Raw genomic sequence first — 22,416 nt, 5'->3', positions numbered from 1 at the left:
TGCTTTAGGAGAGCGTCATGTGACGCTCCTTATCGGGAAACCCCCGTGCAGGAGCTCGTCTTTTAATGTCGGCTGAAAACGGACTCAGATCGGCTCAGCGGGCCTGCGGGAACAGATGGCGCATCGCTGATTACGCGTTGCTCTGAGCTCCCGGTACAAGTCCTGGCGAAACGGAATAAGTGGCCGGTCCCGCCGCCTGATGCAGTCCGCGATGTCCCGCCCTCATCTCGAGGAGCTAACGGCCGCACTCTGTTTTGGGGGGGAAAGGGGCCGCTTGTTTAGGAAATCCGGCTGGTCGGTTATGGGGATACCGTGTAAAGATGCAATTAAGATAATGTACCGCAAGGAGTCGTGCCAAATCAAACCAACGCGTCATTAGCCGAAACTCTTTGAAGTTCTAGCGAGCGAGAGAAAACAATCGTTAACCAGCAGAGGGCTCTAGCAGGAAGTACGGCTACACAGCGATTCGTGATGTTACATTATGTATCAGTGCTAAATTATTTATCCTTGACTAGTGTTTGAACTTCAAGCAAACATGAAATGCAATTATATACATTACAGGAGTTTGCACAACTGGTTGGAAGCACACCGGAATAATTAATTCAGCTATTATAGGAATTTACTTTTCACTTTCACTTTTCATGTTCCCCCTTGTCATTCGTTCCCAACCACCCCCCCCCCCCCCCCCCCAGCCAAATAAAGTGGCATATTAAAAGTAGAGCTGCAAAGTAGCTATGTTTAGCCGTACTGAGACAACATCAGAGACACTGCTTCCGTGGCAACTCCCTCAGGCACGTTGGAATTAGACCCACAGAGGCTGACGTTAACAGCAGTAGAGGGGCATCTCTCAGATTTTACCAACTTGCATGGGCCCGCTAAGGCGTTAGAGGGTGCGAGAAGGAATGAATGGACCCTGCACAACATGCCAAACCGCTCTGCATCAAGCATTTCCTGGCTAACTGCCACATCAGAAAGACATCTAACCGTTCTGAACTTTAAGCATTTTGTGAGTTAAACCACACCCAAAGGTGTGAAACAACACCCTTGTTATCTCAGGTTTTTTCTGTTCCTTAAGAATAAGAATGAATGAATGAATGTGAAGCAGAATGTAAATATGTACAACTACACATGTACAGCGTCCGAGTTTTCAGCAAATCAGAATGAAGAGAATATGCAGAGGGTAATCGGGAAGTAGTCTCAGAGAAATACATTTAAATTTGGCTGTCCCAGTAGCCTTCATTAGACAGAAAGTGATAAAGGCATTGTGCGGTCTCCTGTGTTGCACTCTGCACTTCTGTGGCAGAACATTGTCTCGTTTGCCTGGAGAGGTTCCTGCAGGGCAGGGGGTGTCCAGAACAGAGAGCTGCTCATGGTCCACTACCTCCGGCAGGCCAAATATGTCCCTGCACTAGAGCTCAACCAGGCCATGAAGATGAACCTGGCATGTCCTGCTCCAGCAGTGTCACTTAGACAGTACAGCATCACACAGGTGCTGGGCTTACTGATGGAGGCTCCATTAAAAGCTGCTTGTAACTACAGTACATGGAATATGTGTGAAAATAAATTTGTGTAATTCTCACACGCAACCTCCTTTGTTGAAGTTATTTTTACATTTGTGTATGTTCAGACATTGGTAAGCTATTTTAGATATGCTTGTTAAAAGATTTTCCACACTTTCATTTTTGTCGTCAGTTATTTCCAAATGTGATGATTTCAACCCTAGAATAGAGACACAGAGCTTAAAGAGAGGCTGAACACCAGGGACTTCATACTGAACCTGTGTAGCAAGCCTCTCCCAAACACAGCAGTGAAACATACTTCTTAACACCTTTAAAACAAATTCTTGAATTTCCAAAACTGCTAAATCTTATAACCTAAGGAATATGGATCTGCCCAGAAATCAAGACGTACGGCTTTCTGTTACACCGATCCTCGACTGCAGCCGCAATATCGGAGGTGGAAATGGTGCACTAGTCTTTCCCCCAGTAAGTGAAAGATGATTTTTGCCGGTACGAATGACAAGTGCTTCAAAAAGCTCACTGCCACGTCCTGTGGATACGAAATCCATTTGCGGCAGAGGCAGGCATGAACAGAGGTACACCTCCAGAAGTAGGGGAAACCCTGAATGATATCTTGCACATTGAAGCTGGGCATTCGTGGACAGCCCCTTGCCGATCTCTGGATCTCATTATGAGGCAAATGCCGCAAACTGTCAAACTCATTTGAAAAGCCTGTGCCATTTGCTTTGTGTGTGAGTCTGGCAGCATTGGATGACTTCTCTAAAAATATAGAAACGCAGAGCAGAAGAAATTATTTGCCTCTTCCTCATCCCTTGCCTGACCCACGTCACTAACCTATGCTCTCCTGTTTTACTCGTTTCAATCAGCTTGTTTCATTAGCTTTTATGTTTGTTTTTATAATACCCCCATCACCCCCATTAGGTGAAACTATCTTCAGAAATGCTCAGATATGCACACAAAGTCATGTTCTGAAAGTAGTACGCTCAAATGAGAAAGACAATTATGCACATGTCTGCGTAGCACACGATACAAAATTTTATTCCTTGTGTGTTTGTTATTAGCTCTTGGCACCTTTTCTATATATCCCACATGGTTTCAAAAACTCACAAAATTAGAAATTTGGCAGAACCCCATTACCGCAACTCGACTTAATGCTGTAACAGTCGACTACATTTCCAATTAAAAAAAAAAAACTTTTAAAAATCATTTGATCACAAAACCCCAAACATACTGCACAGGTGCTTCTCATGAAGAACAATTCTGCCCCAGGGAACAATTATGTTCGCCATGTTGTTCTCGACACTTAAAAAACATTTCCTCCTAGACCGTATTAAGTACTGACATAGATGGGACTTTCACTAAATTGGGTGCTCCTCTTTAAATATTAGATTTTGTTCCTGAATCCAGCACAATAGCCACAATACGACAATCATTTCACCAACTAATGCATGATATGCAAACTGATAAATCGGAATCATTGGGACGGTATTCAAGTACATATGTATTTTCTGTGCCACACATGAAAGGTATCCAAATTCTTGTTATGAAATGCACACAGACATGGCAAACACTAGCCTTTAAATTTCACCCTTTTTGGCGAACATTACTTAACTTACATGTAGCAATTAAGCAACAATCCAGTCCAAAAATGACTGATGTACAGCTTTCACTACTGTGTTTTTTGGGGGCTGTTCTTAAAAAGACCTCATTAATATAACGTTAGTGTCAAGAAAAACTATTTGGGCGTACAGCTTGTAGGTAAGTAGCGACTGATAGTTACACCAGCGGTGCCAAGCTCTAAATTAGCTAACGTTAGCTAGCTTGTATGCATGTTGACTCAGGCTGCAGTGATTTCAATTAGTCAGTTAGCTAGTCTAGCTACCTAATTACATTTTTCGTCTTTACAAAACTTCATCTGCTACCTACCTAATTTACGACGACATGCATTCAGCAATGGCCATATTTAGCTAATTAAGTGATCTATCTCGCCAGCTAGTGGGTAGATTTGCAAGGTAATGTTAGATTAGCTCTCCTACCTAGCTGTACGTCCACCGACCAAGGTTCTCAGCTATAAAGAGATAATAGTAAGCTAGAAACCACTACAAAGTAGTCTAGCTGCCTACCAAACGTTAGAAAACGACATGAATTTTCAACTTAATGAATTATTTAACTAGATACATAGCCTTGCCCAGCTATTAAACTAACCAGCTAGCCAGTGGTCAGTTTAGTCTCCCAATACCAAATCCCCCACAACAAATTCTATCTGGTGGCCAGCCAGCTATGCTAGCAGAATTAGCCTGCTTCCTAATCGTAGACAGTCAGCTAACGTGATTTCTCTCACATAGAAAGCTAACCAACACGTATCCTCATCGACAGCACGAGTAACACTAGCTTGCCTTTCTTGCAAGCTAACAATCTTAGCGACAAACGCTGATTTTTTTTTCAAGTAACGTTAGCGCTGCATGGAACAGCGTAACGTTAGCTACTTGCTCCCTAGGCAGTAATCTGTAAACTATCTACCAAATGAACAACATAGCTGTTAGCGCTATGTGAAGATGAACCGATAGACAGCTAACTGCTTTAGTCTGCTTCACTAGCACGATGAAGTTAGCCCGATCCAGTGGCCAGGTAGCTACAAAATACGACGGCAAAACTGCAATGAGAGATCCCGCTAGGTATCTTATTAGCTAACTGCTTTACGAGCTGTGGCTTGTAGTGGCTAGCTAGCGAGCGATTTCTAGCAAGCTGGTCTATAATCTCTGAGCAGAAATCATAGTGGCTTGCTTGTAGCTGTATTTCAAGCTAAACACCGTTACAAGTGCACTGGCGACCAAACACGCCAGCGTGCGAGCCTGACATTACAATAGCCACTGCCATCTTTTTTTCCAAGAAGGCAAATGGCTAAGGAGAGGGAGGTTGAAGGGGGAAAGGAAAGGGCGACATGTCTCATCTGGCCAATTAGCCGCTCAGCTACCTACCTAGCTAGCTATCCAGCTAGCCAGTCACAAAACGCTCGTTCGGCTAGCTAGCTACTTACCCGGTGTTGCTTTGCAGAAAAAAATCCAAAACGTTCCTTTCAATTGGAGTGCAAAAACGGACCTCAGCGGATCGTCTTGGAGAGACAAAATCTGTATGATAATCGCTTATCTCTTCTTCTCAAATATTGCTCCATTCCTTTGCTGGGTTCTGAAGATAACGCTTGCTACATGCCGTGTACACACAGTGAAGGCTGCATTGTTGGAGAAAGGCTGTTCGGGCAAACATTGCTACCGGTGCATTCTGGGTACCTTTGGTAGTTTTGCGGCCGACTCGCTCAACTTTGAGAAGATGGCCTCATCTAGTGTTCAGCAGCGAAACTACAATGTAGTGTATGTGTGTGTGTATTAGGTAGGTCGGCATCGCACGATACGTCAGTTCTAAAAATTTTGCCAAGCAGCCCAAATGACACAAGAATCATGCACCATGAACTCCAAACAATGCCTTATTGTATTCAAAATTGTTTCCCTTCCCAATCCAACATAATCACCTTCTGATTTTTAAAATATCAGAAACTCACCCATTATAGCACCAGTGCTTCCACTTTCTCAGACAAGCACGCTCACTGCATTGAGCTATTCATAAAATTGTAACAGGAAGCATGTATGCCCAAACTGCTTTGCTCCTTGTGGGATTATATGCTTTTCAGGACAGCGGCTGCACTTGTGATTTTGTTATTCAATCGGTGAATTCTGTGCCAAATTCTTTGATATCTCAGTTTTACTCTCATTTTCCAGTCTCCTCCGTGTTCCTCAGCCTTTCTGACAGCACAGCAAGCAGTCTGGCCTTAATGAACAGTTGGAAGACACGCTGTTTGCCTTGCAGCAGGGAAATCCCCCATGGGTCATGAAGACCAATGAAGTTTTAAATAAAGGAGTTCCCTCACTGAATTGACAAGGCATGCTTTCATCCACACCCTCTTAATGAGGGAACTGAAAGTCCAACCTTTCTCAACCTTTCTGCACCAGAGATAATGTTTCTTTCAAATTACAAGAGACAAGAGATTCCTCATGCATAACCCTCACACATATTTCCAAGAATATAATAAGACATATATGAAATTCAGATGAAGAAAGGGAAAATTGCATAACAAACACACCATGGTATTACTCTCACAGATATAAAATTTAACTCATGCTATAATAAAGTACAAGCGCCAACATCACAGCAATATTATACATGATAAATGAACAGTTAGACCACACTAAAGCTAAAGTTTTAAAGATGATGTCTGTATAGTTGAACCAGAGCAAGAGGCAGGTACTGGGGTATGTGCAGTGAGTCATTCCTCAGTCAGCCAACGCTCCTCTGAATAAAAAAGAAACAAATGAAAGTAAATGTCAATCCCAACCCCAATCTCAAGCATGCAGCTGGCAGGGAAAGATAAATGAGTGCAGAATGGCTTTTGTCAAATGATTAATGTTGTTGGATTAGTGACCAGTAGGACTCGTGGTGTGCAACATTTTTCATGATACATTTCACCTGTGCTCCAGTGATTGTTGGTGAAATCAAAGGCTTAACCAGCACAAACCCTCAGCTATGTCTGCCAAGCAGCAGTATGCCAAACCACCACTACCACTTTTAGTGGCACTTCAGACAAGATGTTGCATTGAAAAATACATTAACATGATGCTTTAACATTGATGTCCTTGCTCATTTTCATTCTTTTCATGTAGAACTCCATTCCTGTGGTCCATTCCCACCACTTACAGTGGGTAAAAGAAATAATGGTGTTTTTTGAACTTGGGAAGGTGAATTTCAACCAGCCACACACTGCCCGGCCATTTCTTATCTCTCCCTTCCTGCTCTAAGCTGGTGTTTTTCATTGTTTGCATTGCCAGAGCTTGTTCCCGTCTGTATCACGAAAAAAGGAAGAGAGCCTTAGGGTAGGTTCTGAACAGTAAGTACTCTGTCAGCCACTATAGCTACCCTGTAGACTGAAGGCCTCTGGTGTTCAAGAGCCTTACGGGGCTCCTTCAAAACTAAGCACTGAATTAATCTCCCCCACCGCAGAACAGAGACAGATAATTGAGCAAGCTTGCTCTGAAATGACACTAGAGAGTAAGAGTAGGTCATATCAAACTAAACTCATTCGTAGAGAATCTGACAGGCATATATGGTTAGTTATGCTCACATCACCAAGTGTTCGGACCTTTCTTTCTAATGGCAAGTGTCAAACACTGCACCAAAGACACTGCCCATGATTTCTGTTCCCAACATATCAAGTTCTCATTTTTCTATTGGATGCATGCTGCCATCACCTCTTTCTAATGTTTGAGAAGTGCCTGACTGCAGTAGTACTTAAACCTGCCATATCATCGCGTACACGTCCTTATGGAGACAATGTTGATATACACACAACTTAACAGCACGTGTAAATCTATAACTGATATTACAGTTATGCATATATAAAATATAGGTTTCCTTGACTTTTCATATCCAAAATGTGATTTGTATTTCTGCAAACATAAATGGAAAGGTATTTTCCACTCATTATAATTTCTGTATCCTGCATATGGGAATAAAGGTTAGTCTCTTGCCTGAGAAATTCATAGCATGAGACTGATTGCATAGATTTGGCCAAACTGTGTGACATCACAGGAGGAAGGGGCGTAAAATGGCATCTCTATCCAGGTTATATTGAGAACCCAGCTCTGGGCAGGGTTTCTGAATGCTGGTCACCTGATTAACAGAGTACAGGTTGACTCTGTGACAATGTAAATGAAGGAATGAGACACTTTGGATGTGTGCCAATTTGCAATAAATTGCACTGTCATTACCGCTATTCCAGATTCCAGTGTGTAATCGGTGTGACATTTTACTGACATCACCGAGCCCTTACCGAACTTGGGGAGGCAGCGAAAGGGGGTCGGAGCAAAAAGAGTTCAGTTTGGGACAAGCCTGGCAGCATCTGTCCTTGAATATTCATCATCAGTGAGTGTCGTTAGCGGAGATGTCTATACAAACCGCAGAGATTGCTGTGTCAGTGGCTTGCATGTTAGGCACTCTATATCTGCAGTGCATATAAACTATGTTTCGCTGTACGCTGCAATTTATAAAAGAAAAAAAAACCTCTAGCTTGTATCTATCATTTCATCAGTGATAACAATCTATTTGTTGGGTATCAAGCTAGGCAGATGCCACTTGGCTCCCTGTAATCGGATGATAATTCCGAAGTTATGACTGATTTTATTTTGAGAGAATTTAGGCAGCAGCTAGCTTTATATATATATATATATATATATATATATATATATATATATACAGTATGTGTATAATATATTACATAAACTCTGGTGCTCTACATCTTGTCAGCTACAGGTATTTGTGTTTTATGGTTTGCTAGATAGATTTAATCAATTATATACATATCCCAGCTACCCCATCCTTCCGCTCTCAGTCCCCATCCCACCTAACTACTTGAAGTGTCACCCCTGCTGTGCTGTATCTTTACTGTATTTAATTGGAGATGATTGTATATACATAGCTGAATAACACTGAGTACTAATTAGTGGTTTCGTGTTAAACCCACTCATGCTACGGGGAATTCTGCAGATGGTGACTCCGGCATAGAGTATTTCATCTCAGAATTACATGAGGTGATATTCTGTGTAACACCAGCTAATTTGGCATTCCTCCATTTTGTGTTTTTTGGGCTGAAAATAACTCTTTCAGCATCCCGTTGCTATTTTGCTACACTATCCTATCCTGTGAGAAGAGATGCTGAAGCCTCTTTCCAGTGATTCACGACGTTTAGTGATGATAGAAATGATGAGGAAGACATTCTTCTATGCCAGAGAGTCCACTGCTGGTGAGGTGTCCAGTGATGTACGTTTATGTGGATTTTACAGCCTCAAGCCTCAGGGAGGAGCATTTAGAACTCCTGTGAGGGTGAAGCTTCCTTGACTCACCCGCGTGTGGATCAGGATGGCCCTCAGAGGGCACAAACATTTTGCTGCTTGCTCCTAAAACCAGGGGAGTTAAACAAAGGAAACACAAATGATGGATTGGGATGCAGCATGACTCAGTTCTTCCTTGTCTGCTGCAGACAATGGAAACAGGGCTCTAGTGAACCACCGCAATGAGAAGGATATGTCTGGAATTTCTTGTTTTTCTTCTCACTCTGATACTCAAAGGTTTTGATGGATTTGTTTGCTTATTGTTTGTCTGGGAAGAGCCAAGAGTTATGAGCTCAAAATAAGTGAATGCAGTGGTTTTGTCATGTTTTGGTTTGACAAGTAAACCTTATTTTTTCTTCCCCAGTCTGCTGTGATGACTGTCTGTACCCATTAGGCCTGAAACATTCACACACCGTGGAGTTAACTAGCCTATCTTACAAATGAAAGCAATGAATGTCAATGATGCCCTACATTATTATTCCACGTCAAAGCACCTGAGGTTGCAAACTTACCAAAATCTGACCTTAGCATTATCATCTATAATATCAGAAGTTTTAAATTGATATTAGTGAATTTCCAAAGTTGCCTGGAGAACAGCCAATACCCATTTGAATATTGCATGAAGGGAAGGAGCGATGCAATGTGCCCTTGAATGTGTTGAGGGGGCCCTGGAGTATTTGATCTCCTCTGCATGTAAATGCCTGTGCATCTGATGAACGAATGATACCGCACTCATCTCCCGAGGAAAACGGACAAAGGGGAAGTGGGCTCCTTTTTTCCGGGACCATGAACGTTGTCACTTCAGAACTGTTTGAATTACATCTTTGTTATTTGTCTGAATTACAACTTGTGACGTGTCTTGAGGGCATCACATGTAGTATCTGTCTCTAAGGATTTTTCACAGGAATTCACATCTCTTGCAGTACCCTCTCTATTACATTAGCTTATGAGCAGATGCTCTTATTCTGTATGATTTGCATAGTTTTTACAGTTCACCCACTTTTACAGCTGGATAGTTACCGAGGCTGTTCAGGTTAACTACAGCACTAACTCTCCTGGGAATTGAACTGGCAACCCTTTGGTCACATGTTCTGCCCCTTACCACCATTCTGCACTGCTGCCTGAATTTCTTCTTCATTACCATGTAATTAGGTAGAATGTGGGAAACCCAGCCAATTATATTTCTCAGTGTCACTTTAATTGCATGTTGAGAATTCCATGTTTGAAAAGCCTTGAATGTTGTTGGAGGCACACTGAATCCCTCCAGTAGATGGAGGTGTGTAACTGTATAACATGGTTACTGTGCCTCACTGAAAAGCCTAGCCTTTCCTTCATTTCAGAGATGCTTCGGGTAGAATCCTCCTATGAATGCCTTCCCAGAACAAAGAACAGCCAGTTCCATAGCAGTCTATGGCACTCCATCTGCAAGCATGTGTGGGGAGCCTTAACTGTGCTCCAAACTGTAGGACCCAATCAAACACACACACACACACACACACACACACACACACACACACGTACACACACACGTACACACACACGTACACACACACACACACACACACCATAGACCCACACAAACACACACATGTACACACACACACACACCATAGACCCACACAAACGCACACACATACACAGACAGACAGGCAGAGATAAGACAGACAGCTACGCGCGCACACACACACACACACACACACACACACACACACACACACACACACACTTCATCAAGTTTTAATATTTGGCAGAGGTTTTGTTTTATATCTGAGCTCAATGACTATTTGGTGAAGGTACAGTTACTCTCGCAGAAGGAACTGCCTTTCTGAGACCTCAGCAAAGGGTCTGCGGAGGAAGAACAGCAGAACCGACTGACATTACTCTCAGTTTAGGAGTCTCCATTTAGGAATAAACTCAAGCCATTTATACATCACCTTTCCAAGATACCGGTGTGAATGAGGCATGTGCCAATCTGCACACCACCATAAAATGCTGCAGAAGAATGAATAAACACACCACACCCTCTCCTCATGAGGAAGGATATGGACTGACTAATCATGGGCTCTTCCCAGTCATCACCTGTGTGATGTGTACAGGCAGGGTCAGCTGAGATGACAAGTGAACAATCCCTGCTGGGACACTGCTGCTGTACCCTTGGACATGGTACTTAACCCAGAACTGCCTCAATAGATGTCCAGCTGTATAAATGGATAACATGTAAAAATTGTAACCTATATGAGTTGCTCTAGATAAGAGTGTCTGTTAAAGCCAGTAAAGTGATGTAACATATATGGTAAAGTTACATTACTATCTCTTCTTAGGTGACATGACCAACAACAATCATTTCATTTTTAGTGACTAGGTAACAACAAAGTACGTTTAAAATCCGTTCCTAACATGTTCAGGAAATAGTTTGACAAAGCTCCATGGTGGCAGTCATTAAACCACAGTGTATTCCGTCTGTGATAACACATCAGCTGTCTCTCAAAACAATACCCTTTTAACCTAATGAAGTTGAGAATGGCACCAGTTTGAACTGGTCTTTGGATTAAAGCTCCTGATCACCTGATCTAAATCGACAGAAACACCCCACTTAACTTTCCTCACTACCCTTTTGTTTCCTGCCTAGAAGTTTGGAGCTGACAGAGGGCAAAGTTCCTCTCATACAGTGCAATGTTTGTAGACTCATTCAAGGAAATGGCAGAGGAGCCACCCTGTATTATGAAAGCGGTGCCCAAGGTTTTGCTCCTTGAATAATATCAATAGTTGATCAAAATTTCCCTTTGTGCTCTCCTTTTCAACAATAGCAATGAACACTGTTAGCTCTGCCACCAGCACCCCCAAAGAAATGTCAGAGCTTTTGCAAATCAAATCTTTGACCTATCATCCTTGATGTATTCTGCAGGTGTTTCGAGGATAGTATTCTGAGGTGCTGAAAGTTTCCATGTCATTTTCCTGAAACCTCTCTTTGATTTCATGTTTAATCCAATATTGCAGACTGAATTCCTCTGTGAAACTGGACAACGTCAGTTTTCCCCCGCAGCGTTTGACTTTGCGTGGGCTAATCTTGGCCTTGGCTACGGGCCTCGGTGGTTGTTCTGCCTACACAGGTTGCTGACACGGCTCCACAAGCGCAAAAAGCAGTTGGCCGTTTTCATGGGCGCTGTCGTTTCCATTGTAACGGGTGCCACTGTCTTCAGAGCGCCCGTGATCGAGGTTGGATGACCGTAAGGCTTTTAGGAGATCGTCACACTGTGATAGGACTTGCTGTGGCAAGGCATGGCAACAACAAAACTAAAGCCGGTGATCGATGTCATCAGGCAATCTGAGGGACCAGTCAAAGGGGCACCCTGCTCTGCGATTTCAGCCACCAAATCAACCCCCCTGAAAATGATCTGGGCTGCGTCTTACTTAATACTTAACCAGGACAGGTCCAGCTCCTATCACTAAGGGACATCAAAGTTGCAGCATGTCTGGAAGAATTCTCCCCTTCTGCTGGGGGAGAACAGCATATGCTTTTAGCTGAGCGTTCAAAACACTTGTGCAGCGAGGACAAATTTGCTATCATGTATCAAATTGCTGAAACACCGCGTAGCACATCCACGGCACGGAGACTGAGAATGAGGGCATGACTGCGCACGCACCTCGCGGGATGGCTCCGACTTTCTCTCACATTAACCACGGTGTCACAACAACAGGCTCCATGTTTCCCTTTAACAAGATCAAGGCTGCCCGGCGTGTTTTTTCAGGAGCAAAGCCAACGTTTCACCATCTGTTTTTGCTGTCCAGTCGAAACCAACACAAGCCCTGCGTTACAAATTCATTGTCGAATTATCTAAGCACAGCTACAACTGGCCCACGTCCTCCAGTGTGTTGGGTTTAATCTGCAATAATGGCAGTATCCTGCACATGCCGTGTAGTTTCTCCTTTGCCCTGGCCTGCCTGAGTTACCGAGATAAGTACATATTGATGCCTGCTCAATGTGAAACTGAAAGCCTTTTTTCGGCGTTAAAAAAATTCCCTTTATTAGACGACCCCGCTGTTGTGTCATGTTCACACTGTACAATATCAGCACGAGCACCAAAAATAGCATTTCTGCAGATTGTTCTCTCAGGTGTTTTCTGTGTGTGATTTTTTTCATATGTTTGCCATTCTGTATTTTTCTTATTGAGGCACATTGTTGGTCACTTGACAGTGGTTGGTTACTGACAGTCTGTTGAGCATCCTTGGAAACGGAAAGCTTTATATATATTCCAGAGAGAGAGAGAGAGAGAGAGAGAATGTTTGAAAATATGTAAATTATTGTAAATTATTTTGGTACAGTGAAATATATTCTGCTTTGCATGAATGTCTGTTAAATGCATTTTCAATATAATCTTGGGTTGAACAACATATTTGTCAATATATTACAACATATTTTATTTTCATATGGGTGATTATATAAATGTACACATTCCATTTCTGCTGATCATGATTTTTCTTCTTGATCCCTTCCCATAATTTAAAAAAAACAGGTGTTGGAAAGGTTGCTTCTGCATGTCAATCCCTGGGGGTGGTGAGGGTGGTGGTGGTGGGGGGGTAGTATTGAAATTCTAGACATAGTGAGAACCTTTGAACAAGCTTCAGAGCCACAGTGCTTTATGCAATGTGGTCAACAGGCTGATTTTTAATCGCTTAAACAAACATTTTAAAGGTTATTATAGTAATGCATTCAGTAAAACCACAGACAAAGTCTCACATGCTTGGAAGGCTTGGAAGTTATTTTTGACTAAGCGACACAATTGAAAGCCAAGGTGAGATTAACTAAATGGCTGGCAATCTTTTCATGGCATGAAAATGTATTTTCACCCACAAAACAAGGCTAACTTTCATTTATTTTATTATGTATCTGCTTCGTGATCCTTGCAAAAGGGCCACATCACCCTCAGTGTAAAGTCAATTACCTGGAGAACTGGTAAATTGAGTCGTTGCTAAAACACAATTGTTTTTAATTATGCATCCATGTATAGCCATAATATCAGCCACAGCCTTTCATTAGAGTGACCGGACAAATGCTAAAATCCTGCAGAAGAAAGAAGCTTTTTCTGCGGTTAGCTCTCTGACCACTTAAACACAGGGAGGCGGCCGATGATGTCACCACTGAGGGGTCAAATCAGAGCGAAAAGCACGGCTTCCTCTTTCACCGAGTCATCCTTCATTGAGACCATTCGTGAGTGTCATTTCCGGGTTCCTTTTCGTTTTGCTGTAGTTGTCCAGCTTTTTTCGGATTTCGATTTCTGTCAAATTTGAGGGGGCTGGCTGGCTGGCTTGCAGATCGAGCTGACTGGACTATCTGATGATCAAGTTGGGTTTTGAGAAGCCTCCAAACAGCATGGGGTTCTGTCAACGCTTATAAACAGACACATACACAAAAATTCACATAAATATTCACAAATTCATAATTCTACATTCCAGCAATGGTGCCGAGGTTCCATTTCACTCCGTTCAAATGCAGAGTAACCTCTGCTCATCTCTACACTACAGATGGATGGCATAAAAAACAGAATGCTTTATCAGCTGCAGGGCTGCTCTCAAGAGAGGGACGGATCCCGCGCCACTCTTCCTCTGAACTTCCTCCCTGCCGTCACTGGAAATGAAGTAATTGCTTGATAGGCTTTCCGACAAATCTCAAACTGCGTCCTACCCCCCAAACAGGGTCCTACTCTGCAGGAGGTCGGGGCTGCGCCAGTGTTGATAGGAAGTCTGGTTCTGTAATGTTAGGCCCAGCTGAAGGCTCCCGCAGTGCATAAGTAGATATTTTGTTTTCTTTAGGACTGGGAGCAACTGATACTTCCTCATATATTCCAGTTTTGCCATGCTTTGCTTTTTTAAACGAGGCCAGGGGTGGCCAACCCTGCACCTGGAGATCTGGCACGCAGTGGGTTTTCCATATCAACCTTAATCACATGAAGGAATAGAGTCACATATCAATCACAGATAATTTAATCCAGTTACTTAATTATTGAGTTCCTCTTTTCATTAACCACCAGTAATTTAGCTAAGCAGGTTACATTGGTAAATGAGTAATACAGATTTCCCCCTATTGGTAAATGTAATTAATTGCTGTCCAAGGTACAGGTGACCAGACAGTGGTGTGTGCAAGCTATTTGAGTGAAAGTCATCTCAAGCTCCCACAACTTTCTCACTGTGAATCTTAAACTGCAGAAAATGTGAGTCAGCTAATGCCCCCTTGTACCCCTCCCCCAAGGTCCCACCCACAGTGGCTGCAGTGCCTTGTCATCAAAGCCCATAACAGTTGTTTCCCCTATGGGCTCTCAGTACAGCAACTTCAGTAGCTCCTGTGGCCATGTCAGGAAGGGCCATTCAATCTGATTAGAGCTCTTTGCTCCTAACCCTAGTCCCATCAGTGCTGCTCCTTTGGTGCCCCCTGTGTTCAGTTTGCTTCCTCACTGCATCTTCCACTTACTTATTTAGAAGTCACTCACTCAGAGTGACTTACACAGTACATTTGATGAGACAAACACAGACACAAACACAAAGTTCATTCAGAATACAATTGAAACAGTGTCAATATAATGAACGTACTGTTTATACACAGGTGTCATAGTGACAAACACAACATGAAATGAGACGATTATGGAAGTGCTATGAAAGCAATCACAAGATTCACCAGTAATCGAGAAAGAGTGGCATTAATGATTTTAGTGCTAGGCAAGATTAGAGTCTGTATTCAGGAAAAAAAAAATGAAGTCACAGGTTTCCAGTCTGTGCCAGAATGTGGCTGGTTACTCCATACATTTACATTAAAGTATTTACCTTCTCCCCCAGGCAGGAGGTCAAATGGTGAGTTGTCCCCTCACACCATAGGCATAATGCAATGGTTTCAGGCTGAAAAGAGTGCTGCATTTCTCATGCATGGGAGGAACTGGCAGTCCCCTGTACTTCACTCTCTCTTCTGGGTGGGTTTTGCATTGACTCTGAGGGCAGCGTTGTCATGTCCCATGCTTCTGACACTCGGGCAGAACAGCTACAGCGGTGGGTCATGCGGAGCAGGTGATTAGCAATTTAGCAAAGTGGGACCACCTGGGTTCTCTCAGTCGTCCCGCACGAGCGTGCGATCTCTGTCCTCCTCAGCCATTGGCCGGCTGTTGTCCTGAAGCCCCCAGAGAACAGAGCGCAAGCAGAGGGGTGACCCACTTTGTCCTGCCAATAGACCTGTGAGGAGAACACGTTGCAGTAAAGCAGGTGGTGTCCCGTTGTCGCAGTGGAGGCGCCAGACAGGGGGCAGAACGTTTTAGGAATCGGGGCATGGGGTCGGTTAGCCAGGTGAGTACAACACAGTTGCCATGCGAGGCGTAGGAACCAGTTAGCTATGTGGAAGGGAAATCATAACCCTTTTCTCACAAACAAAGGCTGTTTACATTGCCATTGGTATCTGTATATAACTGCCTGTGGTTTCCTGTGTAGAGTTTCCTGTGTCTCCAGCTCTCTGTGGCACAGTTGAACAGCAGAGATGGTTCTTGTGGTGATGTGAAAAATGAATCAACATAAACATACTGGTGACTGAACTTCCTGGGTGGAGAAAATGTGGTCCACCTAATGGGGCCGAGGCTGTGAGAACCAGTGGGCCTAGGGTCATGTGACCTCACAATTTAGTTATCAGCTGTCATGTTTAGTGCTACAGGTTTGCCTTTGCGGGCGGGGGGAAAGAGGGGTATTAGTGATATAGTCAATATAGCAACTGCACCATCTCTGCAGAGGACGAACATTATGTATCACCTTTGTGTGTGGAGGGAGAACGTCAAAGGTTGCTGTGGAAAGTGTAGGTGGGTCATATTCACCTCCTGGGAACGCTACTGCCCTGAAGTAACCTTTACTGGGGAAGGGAGATGTGTTAAGGCCATTATACATGTTGTAAGGAGAATTTTAATTGCTCAATCGTTGCTTGGCTGGATGCTCACATTGTTCATCTCTGTCATTCCTCGTATCCTGTTCTCTGCGTACCCCCACCCCCCCTCCTCTCTCTCCGTGGTCTGTGCAAATCTTCTACAAAGGGCCATTTCCACTGCCTTTTTGTAACAGTCAAAAAACTTTCATAGCCAATGAAACAAAATTGGATTTTATCACCTGAGTGGCTTGGTCTGTAAGTTTCTCCTGTCTTCTCAGATGAGGAGAGTAATCTCTTTGTGCCATTGTCAGTGCTAGCAGGATAGCTTTAGAGTGCTTCGTTGGTGTGCCTAGGACAGAGATCCCCCAATTATCCAGAGAATGGCAGCAAGAGGGATGCTGAGGTCCAGGGTGTCACCCACTTTTGTGTAATGGATTTGCTCAACTGGGGAGGGGGGCATAGTCATCTCTGCCATCGCTATTACATTAAGAGCATGTGTCAGTGGGATCGTCCCATCAGAAATAATTTGTGGTTAGTAAGGTGAACCTTGCATTGTGTGAGCTGGGGTTACGAACTGTAAGATATTGAGTGCTCTGAATGATAGTTTCCCAGGAAGGTCTGTTTTCTGTAATCGAGATGACTTTTTCTCTGCATTGTCCAGCAATAAGTGATACAGACAGATTACTGTGGGCAGAAACGAATGTGAATATTTTTGTCTAACAATTCTACTGAATTTTAGGTGGGGTGTAGTTATTACGGTAAATGTGTGTGTGTGTGTGTGTGTGCTGGGGGGGGGGGGGGTAGGGGTACTGTAATGTTGATGTTATTGGTATGAAGGGGGGGAGGATGGGAAGGATGTTATTGGGGAGAATGGGAAAACTTCTTTCATCCTGAGATCTAAATCTCTGTGTGTTTTTAGTTGAAAAATCAATCAATTTAATCAACTCCTGTCGACACCGCATCTAACACTCCTAATTTGCTGTCATTATCTGTTGAAAACATTTTTGTACTGTGCAAACATACTTCATTTCAATTGTTAGGTTGGATTAATATCTGATGACATTTCAGAATATCCCCAGTATCACTTTAATTTTAACTTCAGATATATTTGCATGAGAATAAATGGAAGTTAATTACTTGGCCAGTATTCTTCCATTTATCATGCTACAGAAATGAGTCTGTAAATTGGATTCTCAACTCTAAATCACACTTGTATGTTTACAGAAAAATCCACAGCCTTACAAATGAAGGGGCTTGGCAGGGAAGCCAGGAAGGCCATTCTGTGGCTAAATGTAGAACTATGTTAGGAATTGCCAATCATGGGTTTCCATGACTACCAGCTGTTCTTAATTTGTTAATAGGGGTGGGGTAAATTAAAGGCTTAAGTGCCAACATCAAAAGCAACCAGAGGTCACAAAGAAAGTGCTTCATATATACCACTTTGTAGCCTTCTAGTTAGTGGGTGCTTCAACTAAATGATGGCTGAGGCTCTTGGAACCTATTTAAAGTAGGTTTTGGAATAATTTGCCTTTATATCTTCCTTCCATTATTAAAGGTTTTCTGACTTAGAGGTAGATGGTTAGAAATTGCAAGTATGACATTCCACTGACTTAAGTGCTCTAACATGTTTTTACCCTTCAGAGTTTCTTTGCTGCTTTCAGTATCTCTCGTAGGTGTACATTGTGGTGGTGCATCGTGTGCTTCTAAGAGTCGTAAGCAATTTAAGGAATTGTTCTTTAATCATTTGTACTTTAATTTGTCCCATTTAAAAGCTAGTTCCACACCTGGCTTGGATGTGGCTTATCAAAACTAATGCGAAACCTTGGGTATCAAAGTGAGAAAAAAAAATCTGTGGCGAGTGCCTCACCAACCAAGGCAACAGATTTGAAATGCCCTTTTTGCAAAGTTACCGCTCTGGAGTGCAGACTGACCACAACTTTGTCCCTGCACAAAGTGTGGTTAATCCCAGAAGCTACAAGCCTACAAAACCCATCCCTCACAGCTACCCTGCCTTTGGCTATAGCCAGAGTAGAGGTATCCCCAGAAGCCATGAGCCTAGACAGTCTGTTCATTACAGCAACCATGCCTTTGGCATTGGTGAGGGTATGGGCAGTCCCCCGAAGCTATAAGCCTAGCAAATCTGTGCCCTTCAGCAGCGGCTACCCCTCTGTCCATTACGGCCCATTCAGGAGTGGTGTAGTAGGCTACGCACCTGGTGTGACTAATCCTACTACTGTCCAGACTGGGGGCTCCTCCAGGCCATTCTATAGTGGTTCTGCTCCCAGTGGAGGCAGATGGCCCAAAGGCCGCAAAGCCTACACCTGGCATGAAAATGCTCCCGGTGCAGTTAAATTTGTCCCCATCTACTATGGACTTGCTCATGCTGGAAGCATCGTCAGCTGCCCTGAACAAGGTGAGTTTGTCCACAGCAGTCGTGTCCCCAGTGAGAAGTACTATGCCCTCAACTATGTGATCCTGCTCAATATTCCAACCTTCTCTCCGCAGATCGAAAAGGCAATCGAGACCAAAAAAAAAAAAAAATCTTTGCCACGGAATGAATGCAAGACCAACAGCAACTGACAATCCCAATAATTCAATGTGCTCCAGCTCTCGATGCAGCTTGGCTTGGCTTTTATAGGTGCTGCATTTTCAGAGTCAGCTGGGAATTTGTCCCTGACCTCCAGCAAATGGTTAAAGAGTTGCATTTTTCCCATTTGCATCCTAACTGCAGCGATGTGTTGGGTTGGGGTTCTCTTCTAGATTTATAGAGTGCAGGTGGCAAGGTCCTTCCTTAACATAGTCACTGATAAAGTTGGGTGAAGTGACTTTTGAATGCCTGGTCCTAAAAGAAGCAGAGGTCATGACTGGAGTTTGTGCGTAGAAATATGGAAATGTGGTTAAGCCTCAGGTCTCTTAGACTTGAGGGAAGAAATTCACCTTTGGCTCCATTTCTGATGGAAAGGTCAGCTGGGTGGAGAACAAAATCTTTCTTAGCCCATTTTTCATGGATGCTTTGCTGTTTGTGCAAGTCATGCCACGTTTAAAGTTTTGGGAAATGTCGGTTATAAAGGGGGAATTATGGGTGAAATTAATCTGCCAGATTTCTTTTCTTTAGTTGCAATACTTTTTTCCAATATGTGACCTTTTCATTAGCTATTCCCTTTCCAAGGGACACATCTTGGATTATAAAAAAAAACCTTGGCTCTCTGGAGCTGAATGGGCAATTGTGTAACAGTGCATTGAAAAACACACCCTAATAAATGTCATCTGCCCTTCTGTAAAATCATTTTCTTGTTGGTGATTGTAAACGGGGATTCCGTATTCAGACTGCCGTTGATTGCTGCTGTTTGTTGCCTGTCTGGCTGAATGACACACAGCAACCTTGTGTCTAACACCTTTCCTATGCACACAGGGAAGTGGTGAGTTCACGGAATGTGTGTGTTCTCTCTCCTTTTTCATTACTCTCCAGAAAAGTCCAGAGGGTGCAGGCCCATGCATGCTCGGTGAGATGCACACAGGGTGTGAGAGCATGGTATATCACTCTGTGAATTCCACAGTAGTCCAGAATGCATGCCGTAATGGAGGGAACCAGAAGTACATGGGGGGGATGGGAGCTTCCTGAACTGAGCACTGGTGTGGTGGGGAGTAGCTACGCCGACCGATGTGCTGCTAAAGAGTGATGTCGCATCGCCTAGCAACATGCAAGAGGGGTCTTCACAAACCTTTTTGCTCTGCATGTTGGCTGCACTCTTCAAATAGCCATGGTTAAAGCTGTATTATATATGCTGGAACACATCTCATTTCATTGACTAGTGTTTGGCACCCACCTGCAACAACCAATACAAAACGGATACCTAGAACCTTTTTTTTTTTTTTGCACAGATGTGAATCTCTTCAATATTTGTGCTGACGTGTACTGGTGTGTGCTTTGGTTTTACTAGCAATAATATATTAGCTTGCTATTTTACCAGCTTCTATGTATGTCAACATCTGATCGCTCACAAATAAGATACTGACTGATGTTAGAATTTGAGTAATGTACAATAACTGTCAAGGGTAACTACTGAAATCGCATGCTGCTTTTATTATCATGTAAAATTGTGGAATATGCTACGGTATCATTAATAATCCTACACATGATATGAAGAAAGAAACTTAAAAATTGACACCCACAGTAAACTCTTCTTGAGATTCCAGCATGGACACGTTTACATGGAACAACCTCATTCAAATTTATGAGTACATGCATTGGACATGTAGTTACATCATTGCTTCGGGAGAAAGGCTGAGGAAGAAAATATTTAGATGTGTAAGCTACTTTAAAAAGGGCTCTTAAAAGAAAAGGAGGAAGAAAGCAACTGAGAACCTGATTTATGAATTGTAGGTAGCTCATGATCGATTGATGCCGTCCCACTCTCTGACAGGGCTGAAGTGTAAAACGTGCTCTCGTTACAGGTGCATTAACATTCCTTTCTTTGCGCTTTATTTCATGCATTTTCAGCATCCTGATAAACTGATGAAAGTGAGCAGTGACAATGGCAGCCACAGAGCTGCTAATGTATATTCTGAAGTAATGAACTTTCCCCCGAAAACTGAAGGATAGGGCGCGGTGCCTGCCTTCTCTTCCGTGGCTATCCTTGAGCTTAGGTCTGAAAGCAAAGGCTTCATCCAGCAGAGATGGATAAGTGGGGGCCGCTCAGGTGCAGCTGGGCAGGAAAGCGGTATTATAAGTCATTTCATCGTTTCTCGTGTGCCTGTGCCTGAGAGTTCGTCTGCTGTGGAAGAGGCATGGCCATCAAGTCTCCCGATCTCCTCGCGCTGAATTCCCAATGAACGCGTTTGAGCACGGTCCGCGCGATAAGGGCTGCCTATCACATTTCAGCTTTGCATCAAGGAGAGTGATAGAATTTGGTGACTCACCAAGATGAAGCATGAACAGGAACATAAGCATCTTTTTTGTCACAGAACAGGAGAGGTTGCAAATAAGAAAATAAATTATTACTATAATACAGGTAATGAATTTAATGCATTATTACCTCAGAAATGACTTGCTGGTTACCAGGAATGCTGTGTACCCTGCTCATTACATTATTGTACGGTTGCCAAGATAAAACCATCATTATTTTGCTTTTTCAACACAGATAGATATTGAATTAGATCAATAGGTCAATAGATGGGCATATGTTACCCTCAATATTGTTGAGTGTGTTAACCACGTGCATCCAGTTTATGTGGTTTGTGAATAGAGTTTTATTGCAGCTGGCTCTAAAGTTTATTGAAGTGATTTTATGCCAAGCTTAAATAGCCTTGCCACACCATGGTGCCAAGCAAAGCATTTTGGCTTGATGTGTGACGAATCGAATGATCAAGGAAGTTAAAAATATTTAATGAACGGAGATGTGTGATATTCTGTTCCATGAACTGGATGAGGTACCAAAGCCAGTAATACTCGATAGTATCTCTGTATCAAGCTGTGTGTTTCAGTACTTGGAAAAAAGACTATGGAGCTGCATCAAGGCACAGCAATAAAGGAATATTGATGCATTAAACAGTGTGATGTATCAGTAAAGGCCAGGCGTTATTATCTAAGATGTGTAGGTTTAATTCCCAGATGGGCCACTGCTGTTGTACCCTTGGGCAAAGTTGTAAATATCTGACCATACAAACTGATAATATAAAAACAGTAAGCAACGTTGTATGTTGCTTTGGATATTGCTGTCTGCTAACCTAATGTAATGGGACTTCTCTCTTTTCACATGATAAGCAACCCATAGGATGGACATGGAATACATTTGTCATCTTGGGAAAAACATGGACCCTTTCCTTTGGAGGGTTTGTTGTGGGGATATTTGTTTTCACTTCTACCTTCTAGGGTATTGTATGCTTTAAATGAGCTTTATAAAGGGCCAACACCATAATGACCACCAATAATTTTGCCAGGCCAACCCTTTAGAAGATTTAGAAGTGTTGGTCCACTAGATGGCTGTCACTTCTGGGTTGCTCAGTTTAACAATGGCCCTCTCCTCAGGCTTATTGCAGCACTCCTAAAGACTGTGGGAAAATGGAAAAGACT

At 43.0% G+C, this 22,416-nt stretch overlaps 1 protein-coding gene across 1 annotated transcript in view; it reads right to left on the bottom strand.

Annotated features, from left to right (window-relative positions):
• The window catches only part of extl3 (exostosin-like glycosyltransferase 3), a 32,829-nt gene extending 28,064 nt beyond the window's left edge, over positions 1-4,765 (bottom strand). The window contains exon 1 of the mRNA XM_036550391.1: positions 4,558-4,765. The gene's annotated coding sequence lies outside the window, so the exon portion shown is untranslated. The remainder of the gene's footprint in view (positions 1-4,557) is intronic.
• Positions 4,766-22,416: the final 17,651 nt, after the last annotated feature.

The sequence above is a fragment of the Megalops cyprinoides genome, chromosome 17 (genome assembly GCF_013368585.1).
Source record: "Megalops cyprinoides isolate fMegCyp1 chromosome 17, fMegCyp1.pri, whole genome shotgun sequence".
Classification (NCBI taxonomy): domain Eukaryota; kingdom Metazoa; phylum Chordata; class Actinopteri; order Elopiformes; family Megalopidae; genus Megalops; species Megalops cyprinoides.
Note: the sequence above shows the minus strand (reverse complement) of the source record. Positions and strands in the feature narration are given on the sequence as shown.